This window comes from Xenopus tropicalis, chromosome 1 (genome assembly GCF_000004195.4).
Source record: "Xenopus tropicalis strain Nigerian chromosome 1, UCB_Xtro_10.0, whole genome shotgun sequence".
Classification (NCBI taxonomy): Eukaryota; Metazoa; Chordata; class Amphibia; order Anura; family Pipidae; genus Xenopus; species Xenopus tropicalis.
In genome coordinates this window covers 161,226,471-161,248,517 of record NC_030677.2, presented here as the reverse complement: position 1 = coordinate 161,248,517, position 22,047 = coordinate 161,226,471, and the positions used below count along the sequence as shown (strand labels likewise).

The following is a 22,047-nucleotide window of genomic DNA, read 5'->3' as shown; positions in this document are numbered from 1 at the left end:
AATGGCTGCCTCCATGGCTACATAGCAGCTTATTTATATAAATTATAGTAGACTTTCTGAAGTCAACACACAACTTTTACCAGAGCAACAATACATTGTATTTTAATTACTTTTATACACTTTCATTTTTTGGTGTTACTGTTCCTTTAAGGGCTGTGGCACACGGGAAGATTAATCTCCCCGAAATTCCATCCCACTGGCGAGAATGTAAATTGGCGGTGGGATGGCATTTTGGGGAGATTAGTCACCCGCGACAAGTGTGCCAAAGCCCTAAAGGGGTAGTTCACCATTAGGGCAATGCTACGCATAGGACTTTGTTGCTCATGTGCAACACAGCATCTAAAAATACCTTTTAACCCTTTTACTGCCAGCCATTTTGGTCAAAGCGGAACTTGTATTGCCAGACAGTTTTTGAACATTTTGCACTGTTTCACTTTAGGGGCCTTTCCTCGGGGGGACTTTTAGTTTACCAAGGAAAACAATATATCGTTTTTTTCAGAACAACCTAAGCTTTCAAAATATGGTAGAATTTTTGTGTAATTCCAATTCTGTAACAAGATATAGGCTTCTAAATGTCTAAAAATGCAAAAAAAATCAAATTTTCCATAATATAATCACACATACTAGAAACAAAAATTATTTTATGCACGAATATACAACTGATTTGGAAAGTCCCATGTCTCCTGAACGTGCCAATACCAAATTTATATAGTTTTATGGAGATTTCTCACTTGTATAGGTCAAAAACTCCCAGCAGTACACTACCAAATTCCCAAAGCACTGCTCCAAAAAAACTGCATACTTTGGATTTCAAGGCCAAAATTCCACTAACAGAAGGTTTATCCCAGAAAATTGTACATTTTTGGAAAGAACAGATTCTGGGGAATACAGAATAGGCACAACTGTCTGTCTACTCCAAACTATCAAGTCGCAATGCTTTCCTAAAGTTATTGGTTTTTATCAAAATTTGTGATTTTTTTTAAAAATCGCTTCAAAGCTTCTAGTCTATAGTATCTTATCTCCTACAGGTCATAAAGTAACCAAATAAAACACCCTAAATATGAATGCCTGGGGTCCACTGAACAGTTTGATGCCCAATATGTATAGGTTTACCTAAGTATGTGGCATGTAGGGGCCCCAATGTGAACATACCCCATATGAACTGTCATTTCTGTCATTTCAGCTTCTGCAAAATCAACACATTTACATCATTATATGTGGGATGAAGCTAGTAAAAAGTACGCTCACCCCAGAAAGTCATATATTTTTGGAAAGTACACATTCCCCCGAATCTAAAATGGGTACCCATGTCTTTCTACTCCAAAGTACCAAGCCGCACAGCTTTTCTAAAGTTAGCAATTTTGATGACATTTCCAAAAATCCCCTCAAAGCTTCCACTTTGAAGCATCTTATCTCCCACATAGCATTAGGTACCAAGATAAAACACCCTGAATTTGAACGCCAGGGGTCCACTGAACAGTTTGATGCCCAATATGTATAGGTTTACCTAAGTATGTGGCATATAGGGGCCCCAATGTGAACATACCCCCATATGAACTGTCATTTCTGTCATTTCAGCTCCTGCAAAATCAACACATTTACATTATTATATGTGGGATAAAGCTACAAAAAAGTACGCTCACCCCAGAAAGTCATATATTTTTGGAAAGTACACATTCCCCCGAATCTAAAATGGGTACCCGTGTCTTTCTACTCCAAAGTACCAAGCCGCACAGCTTTTCTAAAGTTAGCAATTTTGATGACATTTCCAAAAATCCCCTCAAAGCTTCCACTTTGAAGCATCTTATCTCCCACATAGCATTAGGTACCAAGATAAAACACCCTGAATTTGAACACCAGGGGTCCACTGAACAGTTTGATGCCCAATATGTATAGGTTTACCCAAGTATGTGGCATGTAGGGGCCCGAATGTGAACATACCCCCATATATACTGTCATTTCTGTCATTTCAGCTCCTGCAAAATCAACACATTTACATCATTATATGTGAGATAAAGCTACAAAAAAGTACGCTCACCCCAGAAAGCCATATATTTTTGGAAAGTACACATTCCCCCGAATCTAAAATGGGTACCCATGTCTTTCTACTCCAAAGTACCAAGCCGCACAGCTTTTCTAAAGTTAGCAATTTTGATGACATTTCCAAAAATCCCCTCAAAGCTTCCATTTTGAAGCATCTTATCTCCCACATAGCATTAGGTACCAAGATAAAACACCCTGAATTTGAACGCCAGGGGTCCACTGAACAGTTTGATGCCCAATATGTATAGGTTTACCTAAGTATGTGGCATGTAGGTAGCCCCAATGTGAACATACCCCCATATATACTGTCATTTCTGTCATTTCAGCTCCTGCAAAATCAACACATTTACATCATTATATGTGGGATAAAGCTACAAAAAAGTACGCTCACCCCAGAAAGTCATATATTTTTGGAAAGTACACATTCCCCCGAATCTAAAATGGGTACCCATGTCTTTCTACTCCAAAGTACCAAGCCGCACAGCTTTTCTAAAGTTAGCAATTTTGATGACATTTCCAAAAATCCCCTCAAAGCTTCCACTTTGCAGCATCTTATCTCCCACCTAAGTATGTGGCATGTAGGGGCCCCAATGTGAACATACCCCATATGAACTGTCATTTCTGTCATTTCAGCTTCTGCAAAATCAACACATTTACATCATTATATGTGGGATGAAGCTAGTAAAAAGTACGCTCACCCCAGAAAGTCATATATTTTTGGAAAGTACACATTCCCCCGAATCTAAAATGGGTACCCATGTCTTTCTACTCCAAAGTACCAAGCCGCACAGCTTTTCTAAAGTTAGCAATTTTGATGACATTTCCAAAAATCCCCTCAAAGCTTCCACTTTGAAGCATCTTATCTCCCACATAGCATTAGGTACCAAGATAAAACACCCTGAATTTGAACGCCAGGGGTCCACTGAACAGTTTGATGCCCAATATGTATAGGTTTACCTAAGTATGTGGCATATAGGGGCCCCAATGTGAACATACCCCCATATGAACTGTCATTTCTGTCATTTCAGCTCCTGCAAAATCAACACATTTACATTATTATATGTGGGATAAAGCTACAAAAAAGTACGCTCACCCCAGAAAGTCATATATTTTTGGAAAGTACACATTCCCCCGAATCTAAAATGGGTACCCGTGTCTTTCTACTCCAAAGTACCAAGCCGCACAGCTTTTCTAAAGTTAGCAATTTTGATGACATTTCCAAAAATCCCCTCAAAGCTTCCACTTTGAAGCATCTTATCTCCCACATAGCATTAGGTACCAAGATAAAACACCCTGAATTTGAACACCAGGGGTCCACTGAACAGTTTGATGCCCAATATGTATAGGTTTACCCAAGTATGTGGCATGTAGGGGCCCGAATGTGAACATACCCCCATATATACTGTCATTTCTGTCATTTCAGCTCCTGCAAAATCAACACATTTACATCATTATATGTGAGATAAAGCTACAAAAAAGTACGCTCACCCCAGAAAGCCATATATTTTTGGAAAGTACACATTCCCCCGAATCTAAAATGGGTACCCATGTCTTTCTACTCCAAAGTACCAAGCCGCACAGCTTTTCTAAAGTTAGCAATTTTGATGACATTTCCAAAAATCCCCTCAAAGCTTCCATTTTGAAGCATCTTATCTCCCACATAGCATTAGGTACCAAGATAAAACACCCTGAATTTGAACGCCAGGGGTCCACTGAACAGTTTGATGCCCAATATGTATAGGTTTACCTAAGTATGTGGCATGTAGGTAGCCCCAATGTGAACATACCCCCATATATACTGTCATTTCTGTCATTTCAGCTCCTGCAAAATCAACACATTTACATCATTATATGTGGGATAAAGCTACAAAAAAGTACGCTCACCCCAGAAAGTCATATATTTTTGGAAAGTACACATTCCCCCGAATCTAAAATGGGTACCCATGTCTTTCTACTCCAAAGTACCAAGCCGCACAGCTTTTCTAAAGTTAGCAATTTTGATGACATTTCCAAAAATCCCCTCAAAGCTTCCACTTTGCAGCATCTTATCTCCCACATAGCATTAGGTACCAAGATAAAACACCCTGAATTTGAACACCAGGGGTCCACTGAACAGTTTGATGCCCAATATGTATAGGTTTACCCAAGTATGTGGCATGTAGGGGCCCGAATGTGAACATACCCCCATATATACTGTCCTTTCTGTCATTTCAGCTCCTGCAAAATCAACACATTTACATCATTATATGTGAGATAAAGCTACAAAAAAGTATGCTCACCCCAGAAAGCCATATATTTTTGGAAAGTACACATTCCCCCGAATCTAAAATGGGTACCCATGTCTTTCTACTCCAAAGTACCAAGCCGCACAGCTTTTCTAAAGTTAGCAATTTTGATGACATTTCCAAAAATCCCCTCAAAGCTTCCATTTTGAAGCATCTTATCTCCCACATAGCATTAGGTACCAAGATAAAACACCCTGAATTTGAACGCCAGGGGTCCACTGAACAGTTTGATGCCCAATATGTATAGGTTTACCTAAGTATGTGGCATGTAGGGGCCCCAATGTGAACATACCCCCATATATACTGTCATTTCTGTCATTTCAGCTCATGCAAAATCAACACATTTACATCATTATATGTGGGATAAAGCTACAAAAAAGTACGCTCACCCCAGAAAGTCATATATTTTTGGAAAGTACACATTCCCCCGAATCTAAAATGGGTACCCATGTCTTTCTACTCCAAAGTACCAAGCCGCACAGCTTTTCTAAAGTTAGCAATTTTGATGACATTTCCAAAAATCCCCTCAAAGCTTCCACTTTGCAGCATCTTATCTCCCACATAGTGTTAGGTACCAAGATAAAACACCCTAAATTTGAACGCCAGGGGTCCACTGAACAGTTTGATGCCCAATATGTATAGGTTTACCTAAGTATGTGGCATGTAGGGGCCCCAATGGGAACATACCCCCATATGATCTATCATTTCAGCTCCTGCAAAATCAACACATTTACATCCTTTATGTGGGATAATGCTACAAAAAAAGTACATTCACCCCAGAAAGCCATATATTTTTGGAAAATACACATCCCCCCGAATCTATAATGGGTAAATATTTCTTATTGCTACAAAGTACCAAGCTGTAAAGCTTTCCTAAGTTTGCAGATTTATATGACATTTTCGAAAATCGCATAAAAATGTTGCAATTTGCCGCATTTATCTCACACAATTTCTTGCGTACAAAGGCAAGTCACCCCAAATAGGAACACCAGAGGCCTACTGAACAGTTTGATGCCCAATATGCATAGATATACCAAAGTCTGCGGTATGTACTGAACCCTAAATGAAAATAGCGCATAAGGATTTCTCGCCTGCCAGCTCAGCTTTTGCACACAGAGCCCCCTGTCAGTGTATTATGTGCCAAAACTTCCCCTAACTATACAGATCCCCCACAAAACCATATATTTTTGGAAAGTACACATTCTGACAAATCCAACAAGGGTAAAGAGTCCTTTCTACACCAAAGTACCAATCTGCAGAGCTTTCCTAAAGTTATTGGTTTTTATGACATTTCAGAAAATCGCCTAAAAATGTTGCAATTTGTCGCATTTATCTCACACGATTTCTTGCGTACAAAGGCAAGTCACCCCAAATAGGAACACCAGAGGCCTACTGAACAGTTTGATGCCCAATATGCATAGATATACCAAAGTCTGCAGTATGTACTGAACCCTAAATGAAAATAGCGCATAAGGATTTCTCGCCTGCCAGCTCAGCTTTTGCACACAGAGCCCCCTGTCAGTGTATTATGTGCCAAAACTTCCCCTAACTATACAGAGACCCCCACAAAACCATATATTTTTGGAAAGTACACATTCTGACAAATCCAACAAGGGTAAAGAGTCCTTTCTACACCAAAGTACCAAGCCGCAAAGCTTTCCTAAAGTTATCGGTTTTTATGACATTTCAGAAAATCGCCTAAAAATGTTGCAATTTGCCGCATTTATCTCACACAATTTCTTGCGTACAAAGGCAAGTCACCCCAAATAGGAACACCAGAGGCCTACTGAACAGTTTGATGCCCAATATGCATAGATATACCAAAGTCTGCGGTATGTACTGAACCCAAAATGAAAATAGCGCATAAGGATTTCTCGCCTGCCAGCTCAGCTTTTGCACACAGAGCCCCCTGTCAGTGTATTATGTGCAGTAACCCCCCCTAACTATACAGTGACCCCCAGAAAACCATATATTTTTGGAAAGTACACATTCTGATGAATTCAAAATAGGCAAAGTTATTTTTGTACACCAAAGTTACACCTGGCAAAGCTACGCTAAAAACAGATCAGGAACACTTATATAGGGATAAAATGTGATAAAACCACAAAAATTGTGCAAATCAGTGAAACAACAAAATAAGTTACATGACAGTGTAATTAGTGGCCAGAATATCTGATCCAATAGTTACGCTGTCAAAATAAACAGTTTTTAGGTAAAAGAAAATAAAAACAAAGTGGTAATATGAAAAAAAAAAAAAAAAAAAAAAGCAAAACAAAAAAAAGCCAAAGTGTTTGTGTATACATGTGTGTACATGTGTAAAAGTTGTGTGATAGTGTGTAAGTGTGTATATGAGTGTAAATAAGTGTATAAAAGTGTGAAAAATGAAAAAAAAAAATAAAAAAATAAAAAAATAAAAAAATGCTAAAATGTGTGCTGTAAGTGTGTGTAAATGTATGTAAGTGTGTATAAATGTATGTAAATGTGTGTATAAGTGTGTAAAAGTGTGTAAATGCAATAAAAAAAAAAGTCCTTACCTGTTCCTGAAGACCCGATCGCTCCTTGCTCATTTGGGCCGGCACTGGGGGAGAGGGAGGAAGCAGGAAGCAGCAGATGCGATGCGATCGCATCTGCTGCTTCCTGGAGGGTCCTGCGAGCGATCGGCTCGCAGGACCCTGATGACAGCCCCCCTGGCACATTGCCCAGGGGGGCTGTCATTGTTAGAAGCCCTCTGCAGCGGCGGCACATGCCGCCGCTGCAGAGGGCAGCGCTTAAACGCCAACGACGTATGAGACACGTCGTTGGCGTTTAAGCCCTTTTACTGCCAGCACGTATGCCATACGTGCTTGGCAGTAAAAGAGTTAATCCAGAACAAAGGAGAAAACACTTTACATGCAGCGATCTGGCTTAATTACCGTAAAGTGTACAAGGTGGTCTTTTTTCCTACTCAGACATACATTATTCTACAGATTGAAAGGAAACCATGATAGATAGTGAATACAGGGACCAGTTCTCCTGCCCCTATGAGGCTTACAGAGTGATTCAACCCCTCCCTCACTATGTTCCACTGTGACGTGATTAACTCTGGGACCTAAAGGAAAACTATACCCCCAAACAATGCAGATCTCTATAAAAATTGCCATTTTAAGAATTAAGGGCTGCCCCCTGGGATCATTGGATTCACAGTGCACACAAACAAGCCAAGGCACACATACATGTTAGGCCCCATCAGCCAGAGTTCTGTCTTTTGCTTCCATGCTTCTTTCTGTTACAGTTAAAGTCATGTGATTTATGAGGGAGCACTCAGCCCATCACTAAACGATGGATCAAAGGAAAAGATGTAAAAGGGCAATATTTACTGATATATATAGATATATTCCAGTTTGGCGAGATTCTTTAATAGGTCACTCACCATAATATAAACTATCTGTTGGTAAAGTATACATTCTGGGGGGATAGTTTTCCTTTAAAACCCCTCTGCTTTCTAGATAATCTGTGCACCACCCACTAAGGAAATCATCTATCTCTTTACAATAGAAAAAAGCAAGTGTGAGAGAGGGGTTACATTAACACTGTGAGGCTAAGGAAGGGGGAGGAACTGGTCTTTATTAGTAGACACAGACTATTATGGTTTCCTTTCAATCTGTGGAATTAGGTACGTCTGTTTAAAAAATAAATTAAAAAAAATAGTAGGTGCCCATTTTTACATTTCTGGCTTGGAGACAAGTTTTGGCAGCACAGAGTCTCTGTTTTACTCCAAGCAGAGCCTCCTGCAGACTAGCAGTCCACATGGGGCTACCCAATAGGCAATCACAGCCCTTACTTGCCATCCCCAAAGAACTTTTTTAATGCTTGTGTGATTTACCAACACTTTTTATCTCAAAGTGATTCCTGATATAGAAAATGTAGTTAAAAGGGCTATAATGATTGTGCAGTTCAATTTAAATGCAATCAGTGCAGCCCTACAGCATCATTTATTATATGTGTCCTTGATTTTTCAAGTGATCTGCTAACCTTATTTTTGGATGTTCATATTGTGTTTATGTACCTTTTTCACATAACCCCAACTAAATAGGTTCATGTGTATATTTTCCCTTTAATAGTCAAATACCACTTAATGTTTTTTTCTGTCACTCTCTCTTTATTTAGTGGCTACATTTACCAACCTGCAGTTCTGCTTTCATCTAGCCTCCATTGCTATTTTGGGCGCATAAAACCCAAACAAACAGACTATAAATTTTTTGGGAGAGGAACCCATTTGGCACTTATTGTATTCACACCCTGGTTACTATACAAACAAATACTACACACAAGCACTATATGATATACATGATATACCAGCACCATATCCCCAAACACTTTATTTAAAAACATGTATAAACCTAACTAACAATATAATTAGCAGCAAACACCTCATTTGCAGGGTCACACCATTTCTGCAGACTGCAGCTAATTATACAAATATGAAGCAGAGAAACGTGAAACATTGCATTTGTGTGATGTGCAATACAACAAATATCGATTTTTTTTTTTTACCGACCTGGGGTAAGTTTTGGCCTGGAGGTGGCTGGAAGTAAAGTCATACACAACTGGTAATTATTATTAAATATCTACACCATTTCATGTTTTGTTGCTGCTTCAGTAAGGGCAGCCATAGAGGATTATACATTTTGACTAATAACACTGTCTTTCACCAGCCATACAGCTAGATGTGCAATGCCCAAAACTAGAGTAAATGTAAACTGCAGTAAAGCATATGAAAACACAAGTTAAATTGCAGTAAAAATAAAGTGAAATTCACAAAAGCCTTGCTCCATTTTGTGAACACTGCTGTTTTACACAATTTGGAGTCCAATCATCTTTCCAGAACACCACTTCAGCGAATCTGGATTCTGGATCACCTAATTTCTTCATAAAGTTTCCAGAGTACAACTTAACACCAATCTGAAGTTGATTATTTTTTAGAGCTAATTGCTCAGTTTAGCTAGAGATGATAACTTAGATTCAGAAAGATGGAGTTAATGGTTGAAATGTTTGATGTTAAAAAAACATTTATGAAGTAGAGTGGAATAAAAACAAAAATGGCGTTCTGACAATTGTTAGATTTGTTGTTTAACAATTTTCTGATGTAAATTAACATTTTTACTGCAATTTAACTCAAAATGTGTCCAAACGCCACTTTTTGTGAATTTCTTCCAGTTCATAATACTTAGGTACCACATATAACAGATGGAGTACCAAAGTTTGAAGATCCCTTTCCCACATAACACACAAATAACTGGTTGAAGCAGGGGTGGTCCATGATTTGTTGACTGGCCTGGACCTTTTAAATCTTGAGACCATTCAAGCAGCAGATATAAGTGTGAATAATGTCTTTCCACACAAGAAGTGTCCAATATAATACAAAGTAAGAAATTAATTCTCCAATATACCAGAGTTGATAAATATGTATGTATTTTATACTAATCTACTGAAGCTCTCCATATTAGCACCATCCTTTGCAAAAAGACCATCCACCATCCTTTGCAAATGCCCAAACAGAGGAGTAGATTACCCCTCAATGCAATAAAAAGGCACAAAGTTTGAAGAGGTACAGTAGCCCATGGTGACTAATAAGATATTTTTTAACAGGTAACCAGTAAATGCATCCTGATGAATGGTTTCTATGGGTGACTAGACCATAAAAATGATATCTGAAAAAGACACACATCTAATACAGACACCTACAGACACACACAACAAAATCAATGCATTTTTTATAGCACTTGCTCCTTTCTATGGACATAGCCACAACTTTTAACAACCACACATACAGGACAATGGCACATGCAGTGTCAAATATGCACCAGCCACTGTACTGACAACCAAACCAACGTTTTTGTTGCAGCCATTAAAAGACCAGTACACACTGTTATAAGTAAGTTTTCTAATAACTTTATATTCCTATAAACAGCAGCATACTACAAGCAAAAATGCTTGTAGTATGCTGCTGCGAAGTCACTGTGACTTAATTTTTCTCAATCACAAGCGATTAAGTTGTGCTATCCGGGAAGACATATTGTTATGACATCCCTATTCCAATCTCATTCACACATTTGTATTATTGCAGCTTTAAACTGCAGAGTGTATTCAAAATTATTTTATACGCACTTGTAGAACTATAAATTACACAATCCAAGAGTTTATGAGGGATAATGGGACCTATCCATTGTCTGTGATCAGGACTTACAACAGAAAATTCAACTTAAAACTGTTTTTCCCCAGACTTTGTTGCGCCTGCTGAGAAATTTTGCACCCATGCTCACAATTTATAGGTGCAAAGGCAGAAGTACACTGTTCACCTATGTTAACAATAGAAGTGCTATAAGTATTGTGTTGGTCCTACTAATTCACCTGCTTGGCCCAATTTGTCCTTATATGGTTCTGCATATAGACACTATACTCCTAGTTAAAAGATGCCAAACTGGAAAAAAAAATAATGTGGAATACATAAATTACTTACACAGCAATTAAGATCCCAGATTGAATTTCCAGCTATTGGGCTCACAGGGACCATGGGGTAGGGAAACCCAGGCTCTAGCAGTCCATCAAAACATGGGAAACTTTGCGATGAGTTCATCCCAGCCAGTGCTGGCAAAGCATTTCTAATGTTATTTGCAAAGCAGAGGTCCTGTGGATATTAATGAAGATAATTGCTGCATTGAGATTTGTGTTCCAGTAATTATGACTCCTCTCTACTTTCATTTCAGTTGAGATGGAAAGATTTTATTGATTGGTGTTGGGAGTGTCATGGGAACACAGCTCTAATCTGCCTTACCTCAGATCCCCAGAAAGGGGGTATTAAAATATTAATTTCAACATTAAAAGCCCGGAACTCATTAAGAGACAGATACATAAGAATGCACAAATAAAGACCTTGCCACTTACAGAGTAACATCCATGATATCTGCAAAGGGGACATTACATACAGCTATTAATACAGTATTTATACTATGTTTTATCTGTCTATGAGTACAGGGTCAAAACTCTGCAGGGCATTTTTAAGCTTTCTTTATTATCTTGAACAATTATGCTACAGCTCACGCTGTTTCTTCCATCATTTATAAATGGCAAAATGCTTGCAGGGGTTTACCAAGCAATAGCTAAACATATAATGCAGGAGTGCAATTGTTCTTTCCAAATAAGCAATAATAATAATTTCCTGTGTTTTTCTCAGTGTATGCAGTTACTCCAGCCGCACACATATTAATAAGCATGCCATACATGTGGACCACAGTCTTTACATTTACTGATCACTATTAGTTTCTGGCAGTTTGCTCACCACAATGAGGTTACCATCAGTCCCTGTTTCATGGGGACTGACCCCACATCAGATTCCCTGTCCCCGTGGAAACTGACCCCAGCAAGCACCCCTGCCTCTGAAAACTGTCCCAGCTGTCCCTGTGAGTAGTGATCTTCTGTCACTTCCCTCCTCCAAACTTCCCATGCAAGCACTTCTCTTGCTGAATGAAGCGCCCCCTCCATTGCACTTTGTTGCCCTACTCAACTACATCTAACAGGTATGTGATCTGCATTATAAACACTGTCTAAAACAGCTGAGATCATTGGCTCTTTCACCTAGTTTCTTCAAATATTGCTTGCACTATTGTTTTAGGTTTGGCATTATGTATAAAATTATTTTGGAGCATTTCTAGGGAAATACTGTATATTAGATTAGAATGTGTGGCTGTGATATTGGTATATGGCAGTCGGTGACTGTGCACCACAGTTTCCTTCCTATCCATGAATTTCACTTCGAAAATCTGGTAACCTTACACCACAAACACCAGCAGATATAACCATGAAATGATGAGACAGACGTATCAAAGATTAAACTGCAAATGCCACAGGAAAACTGCCAGTAAGCAATTTTTCTAAACAATTCTATCTAGTTGGTCAATCAAGACAATTCTACCAAAGTGATTAAAAATTATATTTATCAATGTCCAAGCCCTCTAGAAGTTTAATTTCAGGCACCCAATGTACAGATATGTTATATAGAAATATATATAAGGCTATAGACAATGTTTCTGAGAGTAGTGGCTTTTCCTTTCACATATGGTTATGTTTACTAAAACAAAAAATGATATTTGATGAAATTGTTGCAGAACCAGAGGCTAGCTATCATATCAGCAGGTTTGGACTGGGATTCAAAATAGGTCTAGCATTGCAAGCACATCTTACTGCAGCCCCTCTGGCATTTGACAGAATCCACAGATTGCCGGTCCGGGGCCTGCATATCAGAGACAATAACCTAAAACAATGGTTCTCCAATTGTTTCTGAACCCCAAACTTCATCATTCTGAAATTACATAGGCTACAGGAATGATGGTGGTTGCATTTCTGAAATAGACAGACATGTAGTGACTGTAGCAAATCACAATGTATTATCTTGTTGATGTTACATCACTCTCATCATCACATACATGGGTGAGTTCTTACTTTGAACAAGAATCTCCCTTACCACTTCCTTCCGTTAAGTAATTTAACTGAAATTCACTTGTTTATGTCTCAAGAAACTGAAAAAGCTACAGGAAAAAGTGAACATATGATATAAACAAATGTAATAACAGCAGTCTCTATTGTTAAAATCTGTTTCTTATACCTATAGTATCTAATCTAGATTACACACTCTGAAAATGGACTGGACAGGGGCCACCAGACAGATAAAGTAAATTTTGGCTGGCAAAGAGAGTTTTTCCTTCCATCATTTTAATACAGTCACAAGGTACATTTTGATTACTGCATGTCATGCGTGCATATTGTATCATTTTATGGGGTGAAACAGCACTGTCCAACTTGAGATCCTGGACACCAAGTGGGTGCCACCCTAGATGTGATTTTAATGGGGATTTTAAACTGTTCATGAGCTTTACATGCTTTATTTGTACAGGTATGGGATCTATTATCTGGATGCTGGTGACAAGGAGTTTTTCAGATGCCTCAAATCTACTACAATAATGCAGGTCTGTACTAGTTTACATAGTGAAAAAAAATTTCATTAGATGGAAAACTTGACCAAAATGAGGATACCAGGATCACTTGCATAGATTTTTTCAGCAGTTGACTCTAATTTTCATAAGCACAGGGATGTAGGTGTAGGGAGCTGTACATATGAAAGTACCTGCTACTGCCTTTTTTTTCACTATGGCAATATATACTAGTGTAATAATTGCTAATTTTATTAACATCACTTATCCTAACAACTTAAATGGGCAAACAAATTCAGCACCATGCCAATAGATCACTACAATTACCACTGCATTCTGGTAACTGCTGTAGTTTAACAAAGATTTTACATATGCGCCATACAATTCTGGATTTAATCCTTTGTTATGCTAAAATACAGTAGTTGGCAGGATTTGAATTTGCCCCCAAAGTCATGAGGCATTAAAGCTCTGGACAACTGAATCTGATGCAATCTTTTAATTTTCAGATATAGTTTGGTATTTGGCAGAATCGACAGATTCAGTTTACTCCTACTCACTGGTATCTAGGAAAATAGGGATGGGGGGGGGGGGGGCTTTGTTGCAGTACTGTCCATAGGTTTATAATAATATAACACGTTAAAAATGATGGGTACAACAAACTTATGGGTACAGGTATAGGATCCCTTATCCGGAAACCCATTATCCACAAAGCTCCGAATAACGGAAAGCCTGTCTCCCATAGACTCCATTTTAATCAAATAATTCAGAATTTTAAAAATGATTTTCCTTTTCTCTGTAGAAATAAAACAGTACCTTGTAATTGATCCCAACTAAGATATAAATAATCCTTATTGGATGCAAAACAATCCTATTGGGTGTAATTAATGTTTTATTGATTTTTTAGTAGACTTAAGGTATGGAGATCCAAATTACGGAATGACCCCTTATCCGGAATACCCTTGGTCCCGAGCATTCTGGATTAAGGGCCCTATACCTGTACTACAAACTACAAAGAAAATGTGTGTATTAGTACAAGAAATCTGACTGCTGATACTGAAAAAATGAAGAGGTACAATGTAATACAAGCTTCATCATACTGAAATAATAAACTTTTTAAATTTCATCAATTCAAAATTCTGTACCGCTTATGAAATAATGAAGTTACTCTTCACTGTAGGCTCTCTGTATCATGTGTTAAATAAAAGGTTTTTGATTTTACTTTTACTTTTCATGAACAATCGCTTTTCATTTTTTTGACCATAACCGGAGTGCCTGCCTTAACTCTATATTTGAGATGTATCCATGATGGCTCCCTTTGGCTGAAGGTCTGGGGCATGAGCACCTGGGCCCACTTATACTACGGGTGAGATCCTTTCCTGTGAGCATATGTACTACCAAACGTTATTTACTCTTCACTATACCCTCTTAGCATCCGCTGCTCTTCCTTCTCTCTTCACGCAGGAGGTGGAGTTAGATTTAAAGTGATAGTTGGTTTAATACATCCTTTGCACCTAGGCCTAGAAGATGTATTGGGCCTACCTGTAATTTAAAAGCTGTCCCTGACTTCTGCATAAAGACTGAATAAAGAAGGTTGGTTGCCCAAAATGTTCTGGAATTATATTTTGGTCCCAGTTGTGACGTACGTATCTTAGAGTTTCTGCTGTCAACTCAAAGACCTTGACGTACCCAAAATGTTCATTTACCAAAGCATGAATAAAAAATGAGAAAGTAGTTGCTTAATATTTGTGTTTGTCCTAATAACTAGCTGAATTATTGATGCAAACATTATTTATTCAAGCCGATACAAAGCGCACATTGATTCTGCCAACAGATGTGACTAACGCCTTTCTAGTGAAGGACAGTTTACACCAAGGACTGTGTCTGCCAGCTGTGTGTTCATACCATACAAATACGTTGAAAAAACAGCATAAATAGAAAAACTTATCAGTCTGATGTGTTCCAATGAAGGTGAACTGACAAGGCAGAAAAATATCCAGCTCAAATGTTATTTTTGTTTAAATAGATAAAAAAAATCAGCATAAGCACAAAGCTGTGAATCATTTGGTTCAGAAAAGCCCATTCTTGTTAATTAAACCAGCTTGTTTATTTATTTACTTTTTTTGTTTAGAAGCTCTCCAGCTTGGGAGAGCTTCTAAACAAAAAGCAGGTATCTGGTAGCTAGGATCCAACTTAGCCTTGCAACTAGGCAGTGGTTTAAATGAGAGACTGAAGGATAAACAGGTTAGGGCAAAACAAGTAATAAAAAGTAACAATAAAATTGTAGCCTCACAGAGCAATCTTTTGAATTAAAAAAAAAACAGTGGTCATGACATAAGAGCAGCATGTTGCTCACCACCTCCTTTTGATGTTGCTCCCAGTGACCTCAAAGTAGGTGCCCATTTTTACATTTCTGGCTTGGAGGCAACTTTTATAAGCAAACATACACAGTTTTACTCCTAGAGCCTCCTGCAGTCTAGTGGTTCACATGGGGCTACAAAATAGCCAATCACAGTCTTTATGTGGCATCCCCAAATAACTTTTTTAAGCTTGTGTGGCTCACGAGTAAAAAAAAGGTTGGGGATCCCTGATGTATGGGGATGGTGTGGTGACAAAAAGGAATGGCTCTGGGGCTGAAAAGGGAAAGGCTTGCTTTGAAGAGGATAGCTTAGTGGTAGAATGGTATTTAGTGATGTTATAAGTATATATAAATAATGCCACTTGTGACCGGACTCGCTCTGTGTCTAGGAAATAATACATTTCTAATACTAAAATACTGTATACAGATATAGCAAGACAAATGACAAAGTACAAACTATCCATGGAAAGTAACACCACCCCTGCATATTCACTGGGTGGGTAAATATCCTATTTTTATGTAGGTTTTCATAGGAACTAGATGCAGCACTTTATTAAATGCTGATATTTCATTATGCAAGCACTCTATAAAACAATTTCCTTTTAAAAAGACTACACATTTGGTGAATACTCTTGTAATACAACCAAATTCTGTTGTAGGATGCTGGAAATTGTACTTCAAATACACTTTGCCCCACCCTGCTATGGAGCCTTGTGTAAACCCAAGAGCCTTAAAACAATGCCTGTATATTTAGATGCCGTGGCGTGCATTACTTACTGGAACGCTAATGTTTCCCAAAATGAGAGCATTAATTGATTGAATGCCATTTTGTATGTTAATTGTTGTTGGCTGAGGAGCAGCTCTGATGTAATCATTGGAAAGCTTTGCAGGAAACTTATTAGATCAAGGAGCTGCAGCACGAAGTGCGGACTCCAATCAATGGACTAATTTACTGGACTCGATTTTGCTCTTAAATCAAACTCCTCCATCCTGAGTCTCTCAGCCACACAAGGTTCAAACCCAAGGCCACATAGTGACTGTGATCCTTCAGCATATTGGCTGCTTTCAATAAACTGCATAATTAGAAAAATAAGATGTGAAAACTGACATCTCAGTCAAGTATGTACCCCCCTTAAATTCCTACATGAGACTGACTGAAAACAGGAAGGAACTATGGGAGAGAGCTCATGCAGGATCAGGTGGTCTCTCATGCTAAGGATAGCCCATATACATTGCTTATCAAAAGCTACCCCGTGTACCTAAGGCTGTTCGATGTACAATAGTCATGGTGGGTAAAGTAGTAGCCAAGTTATTGGAACTGTTTTAAAATAAAGAAAGCTTGCTGACATGTCTTTACCTCTGTATTTTTCCCTCTAAATTGTAAGCCTCAAGTCATAAAATTGTAAAATCACTTTTAAATGAAAAAAAAAATCTTAAAAGTTTATTCATATAAATATAGGAAAATAAAGGAAATATATTTAATTTAATTGCCAAACAATACATTTTGAGATGGCCCCTTAAGTATTCACCAAGAAAATCCATACAACATCACTTGTGTTAACAAAGTTGATAACATCCCTTTAAAGAGATACTGAAACCAGAACCATATATCCTATATATCATAACATTGTCTATATATCATAACATTGTCTATGCATGCAATTTATAATTTTGCTATAAAAGTATTTGCCCATTGCTTTTACATTACCTATCAGATCTCTCATGTTCCTCTACGAGGGGGCTGCCATATTTGTACAGCAGTAGTCTGTTAGCATTAGAAGCTGTAACAGACAGGCTGGGAAGTGATAGTCAAGTTGGCAAAACAGTCAGGTTTAGGAACTTCAAGTAACAATTACTTTAAAAAGCATCCCTATCAGCCAAAAATTAGGTAATTCTAATGGTTATATTTAACATGCTGTGTAAAAAGTGGAGTGAAACATTGCCGGTGATGTTGCTCATAGCAGCCAATTTGCTTTGGTTTTCTAACTGTTGAAATCTAATTGCTGATTGGTTGCCCAGGTCAACATCACCGATAATGCTTCACTCCACTTTTTACACAGCATGATAAATATACCCCTTAGCGTACATTAATATTTTGAAGAGTAGTTTTTAGTGTCAGTGTCACTTTAAGAAAACCACTTGCTGCCAGTTCACAGTAATTCCTACCAGGCACAAATCTAATATGAAATTTTTTTTTATATACAACCACAGCAAAACAAATTCTAATTTATTCTTCTTGACAGAGGTTTATATATATATATATATATATATATATATATATATATATATATATATATATATATATATATGTATCTTCCAGCAATACACTGAGACTGCACATTTCTGGCTCTTAAATATTTTCATATATGGAAATGACTGGCTAGCTACTACATTGGAAGTGATCTGTTTTGAACAACTGCATGTAGCTTCATGTAGGGCTTCAAAGCTGTTATGTTTGGCATTATCGATTCCCATGCCAGATTTGTCCTGCTTCATTTGAAGCACATTGTTTGTACCCCAAACACAGTAGCAATGCGAAGGCCTGCAAACAACAGAGAGATCCCTGAAGGTCTGAAGCAAGTGGAAAAAAAAACATTGTGTCTGGCTTTCTCATACACGTAATATTTTATGTACTGCAGGGAGCTATGTAAACACAAGCAGTCACCATCCATGCTTTGGGCAACAAAGCTAATTTTCTAGGCCAAGCTCAAAACACAGAAAAAAAAGCCTCTGACGATATAATATAAACAGGACCAACTGGACAGTTTTAGGGTAGGGCAAAGAGGATTCTTGCCCTGGGCCCCCAACATCAGAGGGATACCTTGGAGGAGTAGGAATTTACATTAAAAAATATAAAGACATAAATTGTGGAGCAGTTATCATTTGTATAAGTCACAGAGCATTTCCTTGACCATATAAATGTTAAACAGTTAATGGGACTCCAAGATGATTTCTAAAATCTTAATACAGGGGGTATACAATTTTTTATAATACACAAGTTTCATTAAGCACGATGATATCACTAAACGCCATATATAAGGATATAATTTGCAAGATATTCATTGGCTCTTGTGTATTATATTGTTATGGTGGATGTCATTCAGTTCTAAATAGTGTTTAGTGATGACACTTGGGTCATTGAAAGTGTTAATTATAAGACACAATGTACCGCCTTCTTTAAAATCTAAAATTTAAAAAGTAAACTCTGAGGTTCATGACCTGTATAAAAGAAATCAGTACTTCTGGGGCAGGGCTCCATTTGATGTTGGACTGTATCTGGCAAATTACCCAAAGGATGTCAGGGGGATTCTGGCAGTTGTATTCAATAACCTCCAATGACTGCAGTATGTATGTATGTATGTATGTATAACTTTATTTATAAAGCGCTACTTATGTACGCATCGCTGTACAGTAGAATACATTAATATAAACAGGGGTATTAAAATAGATAAATACAAAGTATTACAATAAGCACAAATAAATAAAAGATACAATTGCAATAAGTTAAGAGTCAGACACAAGAGGATGGAGGTCCCTGCCCCGTAGAGCTTACAATCTATATGAAGAATAGCACTCAATAATAAGAAATCCAAGTCCGGCTTGTATTCCTGTTGTATTCTACAGAACTTTTTATGTAACCTAAACATAGTTTCTTCATTAGATTGAATGGCTACCCAGCAGCGTATTTATATGAACCATAGTAGCGTTTCTGAACAAAATTTTTACCAGGCTAGGCCAACAGTACATTATAGGCATTACTTTAAACAATGGTTGCTTGATATTAAACATTGTTGGAGTTACTATTCTTTTAACAGGAACAAAGTACTTTTTGCCTATGCTGTGAACCTCCCAAAGGCTTAGAAAGTAGGCTAGACCCCAGCAGACAATAGTACACAAAACTGGACATTTACAAGTAATATTATCCCCTCCACCCTCAAATGTGGACCCTAACCCTAACCTTATTACATTGCCAGGCAGCCCTCTTCTCAAACCTTAAAAATAAATGCTGGTTATTTCATAACCAGGAATCCACAGTGAGCACACCAGGAATCCACGGGGAGCACAGTTTTAACGACACTCAGTGTGAGAAAAGGAACCGTTACATACTTACAGCATGTTTTTTGTTTGATGAACATGTTCCAGCTTCAATCAGGAGCATAAAAAAGCCTGGCGTGTTGGCGAATTTCCCTCTTTCATCTAATAAGGGCACCTGTGTCAATACCAGCCTGCTCTCCTTGCTCCTACACAACAATACGATGTGCGCAGAGGCCAGGAGAAAGCTATGGCTTTATGGATAATTTACAGCAGGGATACAAAGGTACGTGTGAATTATTCAGCAGGCAATTAGGACAAACACATCAACAACCCTCCCTTTCACAGGCTCATTTCTGAGGCACAATTAAGAGGCTTAAGCGTCTTAAAAATAATTTCTTGCTCCTTTACTTAAGTAAACAGCACTTTGTGCTTATCACTGTTTGGAATCTACACAAACATTATGATGTGTTCAAATCAGGAGTGGGATTCATAAGATGAATACATTTATCAACACATATCTAAACACAAAGGTAACTATCTAATAATTCTATACACACATACTATATATTTTCCAAGGATTTCTACAGCAAGGTAAAGGTTATTGGAGCCTGAATGTATGGAGAAAGTCACAGCCAGAAAAAATGTTTAATCATTACAAATAAAAAAAAAATCTAATAAATATATACACACACACACACATATAAGTATGTAGCTGAACATGCTGAAAGATTAATGAAAGTCACACAATTAATTTAAACTGCCTCTTGTTAAACACTAAAGGCAATGGAGCAAATTTAGTCAACAAAAACACCTATGTAAAAAGACTTTTGGGCACCAATACTACTTTACCTGGCTCTGGCACCAGGGTCAAACTATTTTTAGTTTATATACTGAATTTCTAGAAAAACCTATTCTCACAGCTGAACAACATACACGTGTCCAAAAACTTTGGCCACAGACTAAACAAAATCAGAACTCTAATTTGCCTACAAGTGGAAAATTAACTTGATATCCTCTAATTTGTGTTAAATTCTGGTTTCATGCCAGCCCTAACCACAATACACGCTGGAACTTCTGTTCTAGAAGCCTGCTACATTCCAGCAAAGAAACAAAGTTTCCATTTTTACATAAATTACATCACTAGTGACATCACTAACCACTAATAGAAAAATTGCCAGTTTAATTTGATTAATTTTAGCCTTTAGTTTTTTTTTTAAATCTAGTCTCACTAAAACACAAAATAAAACATACTGCTTCTTCAAAAACATAGCTAAGATATTGTCTCTGCTCTGCTACTGCTAACATAGCAACTAATTTACTCCCAAACTGACTGCTGTAGAATTATGCCCTGCAGGCTACTGCACATTGGCCTGTCATCCCTTCCATCTGTCCTTTAAGAAGAACCCCTAAAAATGAATATGGCTAGAAATTACATTTTATATAATGTATTTAATGTAATGCACCAGGCTAAAGATCCAGGCTTTCACAGTTGTCACGGGAGCCCCCCATCTTGTTAGAGGTGTCAATGACACTCACATGCTCAGTGCGCTTTGGGCAGCAGTTGAGAAGCTAAGCTTAGGGGTTGTCACAAATTATCAAGCAGAAAATAAAAATGGCCCTTCATATAAACTGATACTACAGAGCTGATTATTACATTATCATGTTCATTTCTCTGGTATCTGAGCTGCCATGTACTAATATTCTGTATTATTTACTAATCAGCCTTATATTGTAACATTATACAGAGTTGGTCCTTAAACTCAGTAACTGACAACAGCACAGAGCTACTGGGGGCATCTTCAGAGGCACAGATCTTCCCTACTAAAGGGCCATGGTTGACTTGGGCTGGTACAGAAACCCAAAACATAATGTGCAACATTTCTGCCCTATGCCTTTATTTAAGCTTAGTTCTTTTTTAATGCAGTAGCAGGAGTCTCTTTTTCTGCACACAAACATATTCCCTTTTGTCTGTTTTTGAGAAATCTTTCTAATGACCTCCCACATCACTCTTTTTCTCCTATCCTTTAAACTATTTTGATCTTTAGAGCCTTATAATCTTAAGAAAGGCAACAGCCAAGCCCATCACTTGCACCCCTCTAATAGAAATACACCTCTTGTCAACAAGCCTTCTCACTATTTGCCTCAGATCTTTGGACTGCAACTAACCCGCCCTCGTGCTGTTTTCTCCTAACAGGGGCACCAACCCGAGGTATAAGCTAAGCAATTACAATCACTGGGGGGTGTCTAACATTTTGGCACCCCCAGTGATTTTACCTTTACTTCCCCTTTAAAGTACCTTGTATTGCTGTCCACAATGCAGTACATTATAGTCCTGAGAAATGGACTACTGCTATAATCCCAG

At 37.9% G+C, this 22,047-nt stretch overlaps 1 protein-coding gene across 14 annotated transcripts in view; it reads right to left on the bottom strand.

The window, feature by feature from the left end:
* pitpnm2 (phosphatidylinositol transfer protein membrane associated 2) overlaps nt 1-22,047 on the bottom strand; it is a 155,210-nt gene that overhangs the window by 109,001 nt on the left and 24,162 nt on the right. The window contains exon 3 of one of the 14 annotated variants that reach the window (XM_031896458.1): nt 10,828-10,995. The gene's annotated coding sequence lies outside the window, so the exon portion shown is untranslated. 14 annotated transcript variants of the gene reach the window in all.